Here is a 16,574-nt window from a genome sequence, read left to right as displayed (position 1 = left end):
GTAAAATGAAACAAGGATAAATAAATGCAACGATACAGCCTTTGGTATTTCATTTAACCCTATCTAGGCTTTTTTGAGCAAAATTTGACCGGGGGGAGGGCTCTTTTGACCCCCCCCCCTCAGAACTCGCGAACGGTATGTCGTATGACTACCAAATTTTTAGAGGATGGTGTACTAGTAAAAATTTATCATATCTACAATTTTTTTGTCATTATGACGTAATATGACGTCATTATGACGTCATTAATGTGATTTTATTGGCCAAAACCGTCTAGATAGGCTATTCCCTGAAAACTAAATGGTATACAACATAACTTTACCAAAAGTGTTTATGACAGAATATTAGGGTGTACTAAGTCTTATGTTGCCCATAGCAACACCGGTGACGTCATAAAATGACGTCATACATATTTATAAGATATCCGCCATCTTGGATCATCAATGTTGAATTTTCAAAAATATTTTTTTTGTGATAAAGCCTAAAATACATTGTAAACATACTAAAGACCTTCATTTAAACCTTTTTTTGGAAAAAGAAATGGAAGTATTGATGAAATTTTAAGGAAAATAACCTGTATATACCTGTTCTAATGATATGGTCCGCCATCTTGGATTTTGGCCAATGACGTCATCAAATTAGCATAAATTATACATATTTAATGATAAAATTTACATAAAATTACATGGGATGTTATTAATATTAGAAACCATGAGTAACTTGACATAAAACCCATAAAATTCTATTGTTAAAACAAAAATTACTAAATTTAACAAAAAATGCCTGTCAGAAACCCATTGCCATGGCAACACAAAAAATCATTATCTTATTCCAATGATAGGAAATTGTTGCCAACAATATTTTAGGAAAAGTCACCAAGTTTGGTCGTTCTAGCCTTAGCCGTTCAGATGCTTTGTGACATCAAAGTTGGCGCGGGCACTTTTAGCCCCCCCCCCCGGTCTAGATAGGGTTAACCTATACTGTAGTATGGGAGAAATGTATTGTTTTCCCTCATGTTTCTTCTCCTCCTGCCATTTTGTGAAATGGATTCAATTTCTTCATTTTGGGGCCAAATAACATAAAAATTTGTCATGAAGGTAGGACCAAATACTCCCGAGGCTTTTAAAATTGTTTTTGTTTTTTTTTTGTTTGGGCCATTTTTTGTCAAAATCTTTACNAATGTGTTTCAAGTACTACTAGAACTGTGTGAAGTTTAGTTGTGGTGCGACCAAGCTATCAAAAGTTACAGGCATATGTATGAAATACTACTCATAGGTTGCCATAGGCTGCTTTAACCCAACCGAGGATGTCTCTTAAACATGTTATTTTTAAAGTGGTGGATATTTGTAGCTGGTGGATAAATGAGTGATGACGTATTTCTTAATATGAACGGCTTTCATCTTCTGCTTTCTCCCTCCCTAATGATTATTACCACAACTTGACAGTCCTCAAACATGTCCGGACTGATCGTGCGCAATCTTTTCTCTACCAAGCGTTTGTTGTATTTTTGTACTATCTAAAAAGGACTAAGCAATAAACGCAGCCCCACTGTTGCTCCTAATAAAAAAGCTATTATCACAAACTGTACACCTACCTTGTGCCGGGCCCGGCCAGGCGACTACAGCCGCGATCAACAACAGCAGTTTCCACATCCTGCCCGTCTGTAGAGCTGAGCTCAACTGTGGAGCTACTTCTGCAGGATGAAAGTGTTACAATCAGACACGCGGATATACTGAGCGCTGATTGGTGCAGGCCTGAGTATGACGTCGTAAATTCCACGCCGCATCCTGGACTCCTAACTGGTGCATTAACGGTTAATCTGACTCAGTAATCCTGGCATTAAGCAAACCTGGTAACGGGCGGTGTTGTGGGGACGGGTGTGTTGACGCCGTAGTAACGACTGTCTGGTTGATGCCAACAGCATTTAGACCACTGAAGACATATCCATGTCTTTATCATTAGATATCCCTGCATTACAAAATGTTGTCGATCCTTGGTATGCCACTATATAAGCAAAGAAATGTCCTAATAAAAGCACATCACAAGATACGTCAATTGTACAGTGGTGGAGTCCAAATTACAATCGGTCATTGCCTCTGGCATGTAGTTAATAAGTATACGCCGTAATCCTGTATGCCGTACCCCTTTGAAGAACACTTGGCAATAATAGTGGGTTCGTGTTTCAAGCGCTGTAACGTTACGTGTTTAAGTCTCTAATAACTGGTGCATTAACGGTTAATCTGACTCAGTAATCTGGCATAAAGCAAACGGTGTTGTGGGGGGCGGATGTGTTGAGCTGGCGCCATAGTAACGACAGTCTGATTGATGCCAATAGCATTTAGACCACTGAAAACATATCCATGTCTTCACCGTTAGATATCAATGCATTTGAAAATATGTCGACCCTTGGTTCGCCACTATGTAAGCAAAGAAATGTCCTGATAAGAGGATATTATAAGATACGTCAATTGTAAAGTGGCATGAGTCCAAAATTACAGTCGGTCATTGCCTCTGGCATGTAGTTAATAAGTATATGCCGTAATCCTACATGCCGTACCCCTTTGAATGAATGAATGAATGAATGAATGAATGAATATATGAAAGACCTTTATTGTACATTTGTGCTTTAACAAGCTAAGTACAGACCATGAATAGACAAGGAAAAAGATATAGCAATTACACTTAAACTATACATACTAATGTGGTCTACTATATACATGTTCGACTTTTTCTCGCTTCTTGACGCAGTTATGGGTGTACGGGCATATAGAACTAGTAATACATGGTGTGTCAAGTTTCATAAGAAATCTGATTTTTTTACTTCATTAAAATGTCCAAAGCTGGGAAAATATCTAGTATATGAGAATATAGGGAATCTATCTCATTACTATTACTCATTACTCATTACGTACAATCGACTACAAAATGATACTCATTCTCAATTTTATCTAAATCGCAACTTGAGTTGGTAAATCCTTGAAGCACACTTGGCAATAGTAGTGGCTTCGTGTTTCAAGCGCTATAACGTTACCTGTTTAAGTCTCTCAAAATTGGTGCATTAATTATAATAATAACGGTTAATCTGACTGAGTAATCCTTGCATGAAGCAAACCTGGTAACGGGCGGTGTTGTTGGGACGGGTGTGTTGAGCTGATGCCATAGTAATTACGGTCTGTTTGATGCCAGCAACATTTATACTTCTCAGACGCTCCCAAACGATTCATTTCGTTACAGATAAATATTACCAACAGCATTTTACAAGGTTTCCCTACCTTTATAAGGAAGAGGTATGTCACTATCGACCATTGGTATGCCACTATGTAAGCAAAGAAACGTCCTAATAAACGCATGTCATAAGATACGTCAATTGTACAGTGGTGGAGTCAATCGGCCATTGCCTTTGGTATGAAGTTCAGTAACGTTTCATGTCGTAACATTGCATGCCGTAACAACATAAAGCACACTTGGCAATAGTAGTGAGTTCGTGTTTTGTGCGACTGTACGTGTTTTAATCTATGCAAACTCTTCCATTGAAAACTCTTAATCCCTTGCACGAAGGCGTAGGTGCTACTTAGGGTCAACGCCCTGTAGGCCGATTGACATGACAGAGTATAGGGGTTGGATAGTATATAGTATCCAGAACAGTGGCAGTGCCCATTTACTCTGATGATCCAGTTCAGTGCCTGAATAGGTTAGGGTTAGGATTTAGGTCATGGTTCTGGATATATAGTTTCTTTGGAATGTAGTTATGTGAACGGCGTACAAAGAACATGCTGTAACATCATACAGCACACGTGGCAATATAAGTACGTACGATTGTTGCTAGTGAACTTTTAGTATAAGCTATCCAAACTCTCCCATTGAAACCTGCTGATCCCCCGCACGAATCAGACCTTGTAACGGGAATGATTATACAGACGGAGAAGTTACTTGGGGGTGAACGTTATGCCGGCGATTGACATGACATGAGTACAGAGGTTGCTATCCTATATTGTATCCAGAACCATTCCCATCTAGTCATTGTCATCTTCATCTAGTTCAGAATCTATGCTTATTTGAAAAAAAGTTCTAGCCTATGCCTATGTAATTCTATGCCAATCTAGTTCTATGCCTATCCAGTTTTATCCTTATATGTGTCAAGGTAAGAGTGAGGCACGGTTTGGGATACGCGTGGACTTTGAACTTTGGACTCCTGACGCCCGGGTGTCAACCTCTTGGACGGTCAATTCTATTATGACACTTTTCATGATTTAGCTTACTTCAAAAGATATCGATGTGTGTCCACAAATGTCTATACCTAAAGGGCACACACCATGTTTAAGGGCTTTTACATGCAATATTATACTTCTTTTCTTTCGTCAGGATGCAAAGTCCAAACATGTACACGGAGTCAAAAATGGACAGAAACTAGGAATATGATTTTTCTGTGCTTTATTGAATCTAATATCTACTCTCTCTAGTTAAAATCTAAATCAGACCAAACAAATACTCGGCAAACGTTCAAGACACGCATGTAGGCAGCCATTTGCTGCTTGTCGTCACGTGGGAGGGATCGGTCATGACGTTACTCATCAGGCCTGCAGGAGTAGGCTGCCACGCCCTCCTGGGTGCAGTACATGCCGTCCGGACAGGAGGCGCTGCTGCACTGGTACGGGAACCCGCGGGCGACGGAAGATGGGTCTACATGCAAACAATGGAGATTGTTGTAATCAATGTTTCAAGATACTAAGACTAAAATATAATTACAAAGTACCGTACTTACCAGTATGAATTTCAAAGGACGATAAGTTGCTTAAAATGTATCAATACTTGCTAGAAAAAGAAGGATAGGTCACTTAAGCCTACCTAGACCGGGCCCCCCGGTCTAGGCAGGGTTAAAATCATGAAGACATGGATTGTGACATGAATATTCGTATAAAGCATCGCAAAGAGTTTGGCAAAAATCTTTTAATTTTAATCAGAAAACTGACTTTTTACAGTAAAAAAAACGCCTATGTCAGTAGTAGTCAAATTTTATGGTTATGATTTTATGTTATTCAATGATACGGGTCGCTTCAAGATGGCTTTACCTCTAACTGTTACACCATAATGGAAAAGTGTACTCACGGACGCAAACATAGTAGAACACGAAGTCCTGGCAGACAAAACCATGTGCACACTGGATCTCGGAACACCAGTTAGTATCTAGATAAAACAGGTGGAAACAAAGTAGGAAAACATTAGGACAAAATGGCTTGTCTCGGTCTGAGTATGGCAAAACGCTTTTGCTAGAATATGCAAAAACAATGCTAAGCATTACACGGATGTTATTAGCACGTGTTGCATTCCAAAACATGTTATTCCAAATCATGTTTTGGAATGGAACACGTTTTGGAATGCAACAGCACCATATATGGATTCATAGGATGACTACGCGGCCCAAAACGTCATTGCAACCTGAGGTCACAAAAAGACGAGGAGGGCATTGGCAGTCACGTTCGTCTTGCTATAGCGCTACTGTATCCAGCACCGTGCCTATCTACATGTATATCTACGTCTGAATGGGTTAGGGTTAGGCACGGTTCTGGATAGTCCGAGTATCGATCCAAGGACGTCTAGGACCACCCTGCGGTAAGCGGAGAAGTAGCGTCCATTCATACAATGAGGATAGTTAATTTACTGTTTAGTTACAGAGACATCGGCAAGTTAAACGTTTTTAAGTACGCGTTTCAAAAATACCATATTGCTATTATACTAACCTGTCTCGCAGTGGTCTCCTTGATAACCGACTGGGCAGACGCAGTGGTAGGAGTTGATGTCGTCATGACAACTCCCGCCATTTTGGCACGGATTGGAGGCGCAATCGTCAATGTCTGTTGGCATTTTGAGAATTACGTTATTCCCTTTGCCTAGAAGGGTATGCTTTTGGTAACGTCTGTATGGATATGGTAACGTTTGTTTGCCACATGGTTAGACATGATAACTCAAGAAGATATGGATGGGTCATAAAATCTAGTAGGCTGGTATGTCATAAATACCAAAATGAAAATTAGATTTTGGCAGCTTTGGAAGGTAGCAGCTTTTGGTGGCACTGTAGCAGAACTTTTGGTTTTGATGTCTCTTTATTTGGACATGCTATGGTTATGATGTTTTTAGTGACACTAGCTATAGTACGCCACGTGGACATTTGGTAATAGCTGTAAAGCTGCATTATGTAACTTTTTTGCGCAAAAATTTGACATATTCTCATTATACTAAATTTCAGTGTTATCAACATTACTATCACTTAATGACACATTTGTGCGTTCAAACAGTCCTTGTTCAGTTCCCGGTGCCACCGGTTTGCTCAGGACAACAACAACGACAACAGGCAGTGGTTTGATAGACAGGGGCACATGTCACAAGATTAGCTTCTTTGGAAAACACTCGTATCTTTCACATGAGGTAGAATATATATTATCAACTTTGTGTATTTTGTTGAAGATTAAATTAAAAATCTGGTAAACGATGTAAGCTGTCAACTGACGCCCCACTGGGAGGTAGGCCACACCACTGGACAATACCATATGTGCGGTGTGGCCAGAGGTTAGAAGAGAAGATCATTCACAGTTTTCTAAGCTTACATGTATAAGGAGCAAGGATGTTGTGTTTTTTGTTGCTAAGTATTATTCTGGGTTAAGTCAACGTACTATGTAAAGAAAAGAATGGAAAACATACTTTTTGTGTTGCCAAAATTTACATAATGCCCCTTTAACCCTATCTCGACGGGAGGGGGGCTAGAAGTGCCCGCGCCAAATTTAATGTCGGATAACTCATTTACGGCTTGTGCTAGAACCACCAAGGTCTGTGACTTTTCCTAAAATATTGTTCCCAACAATTCATTGCAGTGAGATAAATTAATGATTTTTCGTGTATCCGTGGCAACGGGTTGCTGACAAGCATTTCATGCAAAAATAAATAATTTTGACGTAATGAAATTTTCAGGCTTTTATGTTAATGTACACATCATTGTTAATACTAAAAACATCTTATATAAATTTATGTAATTTTTATCATACATAAAATATATGCTAATTTGATGACTTCATTGGCCAAAATCCAGGATGGCGGACCATATCATTAGTTCAGGTACATTCCGGCTATTTTCCTAAGAAATCATCCCAACTTCGATTTTTTTACATAAAAGGTTACTTTGAACCTCTTAAACCCGGGGGTCCCGTACCTGGTATCGGCGATAATTGCCCCCAGCTGGTCCTGGGCTGGCCGCCCTGGCCCCGGCTAGGCCCCGGCTATCATGTGGCTTGGGGACTGCCAGCCGCCCCTGCCTCTGCCACCACGGTCAATCGACCGTGAAGCGACTAATCCCCAAGTAAACATACAACCGACCGGGCTTCTGGTCGGGAAAACTGGCCTGACTATCCTAGTTTAGAGACTAAGAAAAGCATCCACGGACCAGAGCTATGATTACAACACTAAAAACAGAACTTGTCATTGTAGTCACCAGGCGCTGTTTTGAAGCTTTGATGTTTGTTCAAAGCCAGCACACCATGCACCACAGCGGGAGCGGCCTGTCTGTACCATAACGTTCGATCAAAACAAGGACGTTCTGATCAAAACATCAAGCCCGTTTGAGGGTGAAGGAAAGCCGTCTACCTGAGCTGAAATATTCTGGTTCTCCCATGTACCAAGACTGGAATACTGGAAGCAAATACAGCATTGTTTTGTTTATTTTTGTACTGCGTGCGCCCGATCAAATCTCCGATATGCGGTACCCAGCGCCATGTTTGATGTCAGCCAGCGCATGCAAGCAAACGTACCCAATAGTAAATAAAATGTATACGAATTCAATCTTTTACATATATTAAAGTCTGAGACAGTGAATAAAATTATTATCTTGATTTAATTCTTGTTTACTTTTGAACATGCATGTCGCATTTTTGTAGGGATCGTTTTATTGTGACTATTCTTCGCGCTATCCTGCGGGCCTCCCTGGGTCACGTCACGGGGTCATGCAGCGGTCGACCAAACGCCCCCAAGTTCTTGAGCTGGCTTGCGTGAAAAAAAATCGGCAGATTTTTCTAAAGCAATTTTAAACCAGCCATGCAACTGTGCGGCTACCAACACGAGCCTTCATTTCAGAGGGAAGTGCGAATGTGACAAAAGCATAATATCAACGTGGAGGATGTCCGATCGCGCGCTTCCTCAACAACAATGTACAGCTCCAGTAGCAGATTGCTGTTGGCATGTTCTCAACATGTCGCCATCTTTTTTGCCATTTTTTTTTTCATTTCTCCGATCTTTTTGTTGACGTTAGATGAATTAGGACAAAGTGTTAGAATATCTCTAAGCATTTATGCATCATTGAATCATTTGCTGTTGAATAATTTCAAAGTTTTAAAATGCAACGAAGAAGTATGGATATATTGAAAGTCGCGCTGCTCATGTCAAACCATAACAATGGACGTGGGAGGGGGAGACTTCCACGTGCTGAAGCAACGAAATGCCGATATCTCAAGATACCAAGGTAAGTTTGCGGCGGTCTGGACTGGAAACTCAATGGTGATATCGCTACGTATGAATGTAGTGTTCGTACAAGGAACAAAGAAAACAAAGCCTGTCATTATGGACAAACTTTTTACGATAATTATTTACAAAAGGTGATATGAAAAAGATATACATACCTCTCCAGGATTTCGCTACGAACATGTGTAACTGAAAGTAGTGTTGGTACAATGTTGCAATGCCAACAAAGCCTGTCTTTATGGGCAGTATTTACATTATTTACAAAAGTTGGTCTGAAAAAGACGTACATCTGATTCTCCAGGAGTTCGCTACGTATGAAACTAGTGTTTGTACAAGGAACAAAGACAGCAAAGCCTGTCTTTATGGACAGTATTTACATTATTTACAAAAGTTGGTCGTACATCTGACTCTCCTGTCTAGGAGTTCGCTACGTAACTGAAACTAGTGTTCGTACAATGAACAAAGCTAACAATCTAGAAAGGATTTAAATTATTTACAAAAGGTGGCATGAAAAAGACATACATACGTTTCCATAATGCTACAAGGAACAATCGTGTAAATATCCTTCATGTACACGTACACTGATTTCGATATAACACATCGGTTTGTCAAACGTGAGCTCGCCCAGCTGCTGAGTCAATGGCTATAGCATTATGTACACGGCAATATCCAAAGGACTTAGAAATTTTCGATATGTCTACTAACACACATGCGTATTCTTACATGCGTTATTAGTACATCCGTACAGGAGCTCGCAACATTGAACAGACTCTAGAAAAGTTGTATTCACAATGTCGGAAACTACACAGTAGTACATGAAAAACTTACAATACAATGTAACGCACATTACAACATTATAACTTTTGACTTGCAGTACAAAACATTTTGATGGGATATGTTGCTTTACTTTACTTCCAAACTCAGATGAAACAGTGCATTGTTGATATATCACGACAAAAGAAAAAGAGAGCTAACTGAGGCTAAAATGTTCTGGGTAAACTATGACGCTACTAGTATTGTTTTGAACACACGAAAAAAAACCAATAAACCCGGAAAACGTGCCGAGGCAGAACGTGTGGGAAAAAGAAATCATCTTCGGGAAGAACGTGTTCGTGGCCAGGAGAATTTACATGCCGAACCCATGAGGTAGAGGTTAGAGTTGCAGATCAGTCACCTAGTCGTCTGCAGGTGGCTCATCCGTAACTCTAACCTCTACCTGGTTCGGCATGTAAATTCTCCTCATGAATTCTTCCCACACTTTCTTCCGGAAGATGTATTTCTTCTCCACCAGTTGCTTCTTATTTTCCCGACGTCTTGGAGCAGTCGCGTCCTCACACTCCCACTCCGACGTGTGGTCCCGGTCCACGTTCTCGTTCTACGATTTGTCAAGTAAAAAGAGAAGGTCATTTTCATACACTGAAATATAAAGCATGCATATGGCTTCCTAGTTTTTTGCAGTGATTATCCTTTTAGGTAGCAATACTGACTATCACTGCCTAGTGACTACTAATATGAAAAAGAAAACATGACTTGTTTAAAACAACAAGCACTGAATACCATGTCTTACCCAGTCCAGAACGGCCAGGTTGATACGCATCAGATAGCTCTCCAACCCAAAGGATATGCGCTTGTCATGATATATAAGCAGCGCATTGTTGAATGATTCAACGTAGTGTGTGTCTTTGGCCTATGGGAAGAGGGTAAAAAGTCGATCAGCATTTAATAATCGTTAGCACTATTACGGACCAGGGTAAGGGAGTTACATACGTGATGCGGTTTGGAATTTGGTATGAGGAATGATTTGCAAGATAGACAATCTCTTTCTCTGTCTGTATGTCTGAATTTTTCTCTCATTCACTCTGCTGTATTGAAATGCATATTATTTGAATACCTCAATTGCAGAAATATGTTATTCATTCAATGTTCCGCTGATCACACAGACACTACAATACACGAAGTAATGGCCAGATCATATGACTATTCCAGTATTTAGCCAATATTTTAGTCACAAAGATGGCTTACGTGCACGTAGTTCTCCGCGTTCTTGTACACCACCGTAGTGTGTAGGAAGTCTAGGAGCAGCTTCTCTGCCTTGGGGTCCTCGATGGGCACCTTTCTAGGCTCGTACGCGTCCCCGTTTACCTTGCAGGTGGACGTGTGATGGCAGGCGGTGTGGTCGTTCTTGGTGAGGGTACGAAAATAATAAAATGTGTACTCTGTTAATTGATATAGAATGGTTCTAATGAGGTCACGAAAATGATGGTGGTGATGATGATGGCAAAAACGTTTTCAGTCGGAACAAGTTTTGAACTCTGTACAATAGTTACGCTATTTGAGGTTGGAACAGAAGTAATACATCAATAGTTTTGAGAAGGAAGCAGTAATCTGAGAAATTGCATTACCTTGTAGTGGTTGACGATGTTATCAATGTAGCCCCGCAGCCTTCCTGCATCTAGAGCGCAGTTCTTCATTGCCCAGTACACGTGGGTCTTCACAGATCCGGCTACAAAACAAACATTTCTCAAATGAAATGAAAAAAAAAGAGAAAACAAGGTCCTTGCATAAAGAAGAAAAATCTGCCACTAGAGCCATTCTAAAAAACATTACCTTTGTCTGTGAGCTCATGATGCCAAGTCACCCCCTCCTTGTACCTGGGCCCCGTAGTGATACTCTTCATTGCCTTGGCAATACCCTTAGTGGCTGAAAGAAGGACATCAATTGAATCGATTACAAATTACAAGTACCTTTATTTTTCGAGGCTGTGATAAGTTGTGTCTGACTTGAGGTCGCAGTCACTTTGTATCCTTTCATTTCTATTTAAAACTGTTTTTCTGAATAACAAAAAAATATTTGCAGTTTGAATTTTAATTTCATGTATGGGAATCATATCTCGTACAACTGTCCCTCAATGCATTGTTCTTTGGCCATATCGATCTATGAACAAACGTTTAGCATTTTCACATCACATACCATGCTATGTGTCATTGCCATTGACGCAGCGGTGGCCCTGGGCTGCCCTCTCCTCCACCAACTTGTTGATGCTCTTGTTGTTGTCGTGGGCGTGCACCAGGATGTTTACAGCTGAAAAAAAAAAACTCTATTCAATCATAGAATTGTCACGAACAGTACGGTGTCAAACATAGGAACTGTGAACACAAAGCATGTACATTTCTTGGTGCCAGTCTCAACCTGTGTATTTCGTATTTTTCAGGTAAAGGAAACGGACATTCAAGAAGTTTACCGTTCTCGTCCGCCCAGTCGTAAAACTTTTTGGTGCCCACCAGCTCATGGTTCTGTGCGTAGCGCTCCTCATCCCGCGACACTGTGATCACTTTGATCACACGATGTGTCCTGGAGGGCAGGGAATTTCACAATAGCAAATGTTATTAGCTAGAAGGTAAAAATAAATTGGGAAATGAAAACATAGATTTACATGAAGCAGTCACAAAAATATATAAAGCGCATTTTAGTTTGCCCAATGGGGATTCTAGCTGTTCCAGATCCTTTATCTAATTGTTGCCTGAGTCATACACATATTCATACTAATGTACGACAACTGGAAAATGAAAGATTGATTGATATCTGTTGTGAAGATGTAGTCTTTTGATGTTTTGCCACCATATGGACTTGGAAAGGGGCCAAGGTAAGTTGTCATGAAAAACTGCATACCTGTCTCCAAGAAATGCCACATCCGAGAACTTGGCATTCTTGCGCCAGCAGTGCCTGGCGTCCGACATGACGCTGATCCCAGCAAAGTCGTCGCCGTCAACCATGACCTGGATTCCCGTCTCCTAAGAAAATGGAATTTTGGTTCATATCCATATGTTCTTATTTTTGTCCACAAATATACATTTGTGTGTATTACATCTATTCTATGAGCATTTTCATGCCAATTTATCTTATCTGATAAGAGACATTTGCACAATAACATGCGTATGCAGCTTGGTAATGTTAGTGTTGACACAAGACTAGACTGTCAAAACAGGGGATAAGAAAGATCTGACGATCAAAAACAATAATATGCCATCACTGACAAACATCCCATTACCTCTCGTAATGCCAGGGCCATTGACGATTCTGCAAACTCCGCCACAACCTGGCTGTACACATTCTGATCCGAAACGCCATACATGTATACAATGGTTCGTTATGTTGGTGGGGGCAGCAACAGAAAAAAAGCGGGGCATATCAAAACGTTCACAATCTTCCCCACAAACCCATGCTTGAACTTGAAGAGTATTTCGTTGAATAATTATTGTATGGGATGGGTGTGTGTAGTGATTACGAATGACGCAAAATTTCCGCCGCTGATTACGCAAGTTGCGTTTAATTCTCAGAGCTGATGACGATCTAGATCAGGGCCAGATTTCTTTGTCAGCAGCGGCGACATGAAATTTGGTAAGGCGGGGAACGACTTTGATTGAACTTTCCTTGGAAAATTTTTATTTTAGCCCTCTCAAACGCCATCGCCTGCTTTTACTGATTACGTTTTACGTTGCATAAAGGTAACTGCCTACGCTTTACGTAGAATGAAAACAACCAATTACGGCTAATGTACTGATTACGAATTACGTTTGATTTTGGACGGCGGCCTACGGATTACGAAGGCTAAAAATGCCTGATTACGTCTTTACAAAAAAGGACATGCAGGCTCTTATTGAGTTTGAAAAACTTCGCCGAATGACTACAAGAATCACAACATCTTAGGCACTATCATTGTAAAGGTAAAGATGCGCTGTAATCACCACGCCTTATCGTTCATGCAGTAGTACTGGACAACGGATGTGAACAAAAATACACAACAACCAACTTACATTGACTCCGCAAGGTCTTCCCTTCGATGTGGCCCATACCCGCGGCGTCCACTGCACGAAAAGTCGGATTTACCACAGGGGTAAATGTAATGTAAAGCCGGGTAAAGGTTAGATTTACCGGAGATTTACCCATCGGTAAATGTGCAACTATAACACCGGTATACCAGCATGGTAAAGCGGGTAATGTTTATCCTCTTTACCCACATTTACCAGGTCCAGGTAAAGGTATATTTAGCAAGATTTACCGTACGCGGTATTTCTGACATATATTGAGGGCATTTAGCGAGATTTACCATACGGGTATTCCTCAGGTGCGTTTACGACATTTACCGAGATTTACCAGGTGTAGTATTTCTGACATTTAGTCAAATTTACCCATATTTACACTAGATTTACCAGATTTGCCATGCCTTTACCAGAATGATTTTGCACTATACCCTCCCCCCCCATATACCCACATTTAGAAATGAATTACAAGCACAAGAACTGGGTTTTAGGGAGAACTCAAATATATTTATTGGATAGAATTGAGAGACATTGGGAGTAACAATTTCTAAAAGGTATGCTGCATTGCAAATACTTAAGTTATAGTTTTATCACATACCTTTTCTTACAAACATGAAAATCATGTTAAACAAGAAATAATTGCATGCAGCATTTATCATGAAAGACATTTAACGTCACAGAATATCTGCAGACACAATCTAAATATATCAGCACCCCTGAAAAAGGCTTTAAAAAGAGGCGCGCCCCTGAATAAAGCCTTAAACAGGGGCGCGCCCCTGAATAAAGCCTTAAACAGGGGCGCGCCCCTGAATAAAGCCTTAAACAGGGGCGCGCCCCTAAATAAGGTGTTAAAAAGGGACATGCACCTAATAATAAGGCTTTAAACAGGAGCACGCCCCTGATTAAGGCTGTAAATAGGTCCCCCTACAGATTTAGAGATTCCTCCTGTACAACAGCCACATGCAGGCTTAGCAAACTATTCAAAGAATCATAAAACAAGGAAACTGACCTGTGATATGTATCACCATTATCATCATCACTACAAGATAATATTCACTGCTGTATTGTACAATTGAACTGAAGTACAATTTGCTACATATTCTGCTATGTCAGCAGCTATGACTAAGGCTATGAAGGCCTTATTAGTTTGCGCCCTGTGGTTTGTGACCAATACTCAATTACAACCATCACGTATAAAAATGAAGGTGTTGTCATCCTCTCCCCATTCCTATCTACATCTGACTCCACTGCTGTCAACACGCTCTGGGTAAGATACAGGGATCAGGGTTGGACAAGTCCCATTGCCCACTTGCCCAGGGCAAGTAAAAGTACTGTTCGGGCAAGTGAATATCCCCCTGTACTTGCCCGATTGGGCAAGTAAATTTTTTTGATGCAAAGTACATGTATAGCCCCTGCAGTATTTCGACCAAGTTTCAATCAATTTTGATAAATTAAGCATCCAACATTTTAAACTCTATTATAATAATTTAAAAAATAATTTCTGCTAGTAAAATGCATAGAAATGCTTCATATTTTGGGCAAGTGAAAAGTTGGTTCGGGCAAGTGGAAATGACCAGGGACTTGCCCAATACGGCAAGTGAATTTTTGAAAACTTGTCCAACCCTGGGGATGTCTCTTCTGTGTCTGCATGCTGGATGTCTTGGTGCTGGTTTAGAGTCCTTGTGGTGAGTCGGGTCCTGTACGGCAAAACCATACAAAAGTATCATGAAACATCAAGCCATATCACTATAGTCTAAGGACCATGTCACAATGATTATGACCTGTCCATTCTATGCTGTCAAGACTAACTTAATAAGAATTTGCAAAGCAAACAGTATATACTATACAGACATTAATCATCAGGTGTGTACTTAAACAAATTTTAGGTACCCGTGTACAGATGTTCCTCCATGATCAAATAATGGTTGATCTTCAATAAAGTCTGTGGCATTAGGTGGCAAACTGTACAGCTCTAATTATCAGTATCAGCACCCTTCAGTTCAGGACCTGTACTGTACCTGACCCCGTGTGCCTATATCTAAAATTTGTTCAGGAACACTGATTTAAAGTGTGGTGATACTAATGAGTATGCAGGGCTGTAGTCTTACCTATGGTGCCTGTAGCAGTAGTCAGGTACTCAGAGGCTGAGTTCTAGCAGCTGCTTTGCCTTGCCCTGTTCCGGACTGTCCTTACAATCTCTGCTGGATTTTGGAGGAACATATGATCTCCTGGAGGTATGTAGAAAGGGAAAAAAATTATGACACAGGTGACAAAATGTGCCACATGGTTCTACTTCTCAGAAATAAGTGAGCATCCTCAATACACATATAACTTGATCTAAATTTTTACATGTATTAACAGATATTAGCTGTAGCTGAATAGCCTAAACACAATCATTTTGTGTGGAACAAATACATCACATAATTTTTTATCACTTCCTCTTTTCATCGACACGATTGGCTATGTGTTTGCTGTGAAGAAATGCTTCATATCTTAAACCATGGTCCTTGCTTAAACCCAACACGAATGCCTATTGACCGTTGACCGGCATGAGTTTATTTTTCCCATAAAAATATCTATGACTATTATTAGGGAGGGCCTAGGGGCAGATTAGACTAGTTAATAGTTCGGCATTCTATGCTTCTGCTGATTACATATCAAGAAGACGAGCAGGATCATGACTGATTTGTTTTAAATACATCTTCTAATATGTACTCTCGCACTTACCGAACTAGAAGGACCGTCCGTTATGTTTGGTCAAAATTATTTTGCTGGCAGACGGGCTTCGGGTAAGGGGGAGGGGGGCGACGAAGATTGCTCCGCTCGTAGCGTCGCTATTCCGGGCGTGTGGAATAACATCGCATTTCCCCTCGACTCTCAAGCCTCTCCAAACACGATTGCCCATCATCGTAGACTCCGGCGGTGCCATATATCGCACAAAAAGCGATGTAAACGCCTGATTTCTCCACCGACTGTCCGCCATTTCCTCTAACGGTTTCTAACTAAGCGCCACTGTAGTACGCATGCGTACGCTACCTGGCCAATCAGAGCTAAGTCCATGGTGTACAGTGCCCGGATGTCGACTTTTCTTTATTAAAACCTAATTATCCATCGTGTGAATGGACTTTGCTGAAAAGTTTCATGCTTTCATGTTTAAAATATATATTAACATATATATGTATATATGTATGTATGTATGCATATATGTATACATAAACACAGACACACATATATATATAGAAAAGTTTTATGTA

General features: G+C 40.5%; 1 long non-coding RNA gene and 2 pseudogenes across 1 annotated transcript; all 3 read right to left on the bottom strand.

Annotated features, from left to right (window-relative positions):
* The window catches only part of LOC109464198, a 34,281-nt pseudogene that overhangs the window by 7,230 nt on the left and 10,477 nt on the right, over positions 1 to 16,574 (bottom strand).
* The window catches only part of LOC109464222, a 10,154-nt pseudogene continuing 3,249 nt past the window's right edge, over positions 9,670 to 16,574 (bottom strand).
* Positions 14,948 to 16,110, bottom strand: LOC109464223. The gene is made up of 3 exons (XR_002139874.1): positions 16,048 to 16,110; positions 15,429 to 15,548; positions 14,948 to 15,017 (listed from the first exon to the last, which is right to left on the bottom strand). It is a non-coding gene; the product is annotated as an uncharacterized LOC109464223 (long non-coding RNA).

This window comes from Branchiostoma belcheri, unplaced genomic scaffold (assembly GCF_001625305.1).
Source record: "Branchiostoma belcheri isolate BF01 breed outbred unplaced genomic scaffold, Haploidv18h27 scaffold134, whole genome shotgun sequence".
Lineage (NCBI taxonomy): Eukaryota > Metazoa > Chordata > Leptocardii > Amphioxiformes > Branchiostomatidae > Branchiostoma > Branchiostoma belcheri.
The sequence above is the reverse complement of the archived record's forward strand: the minus strand, read 5'-3'. Positions and strand labels throughout refer to the sequence as shown.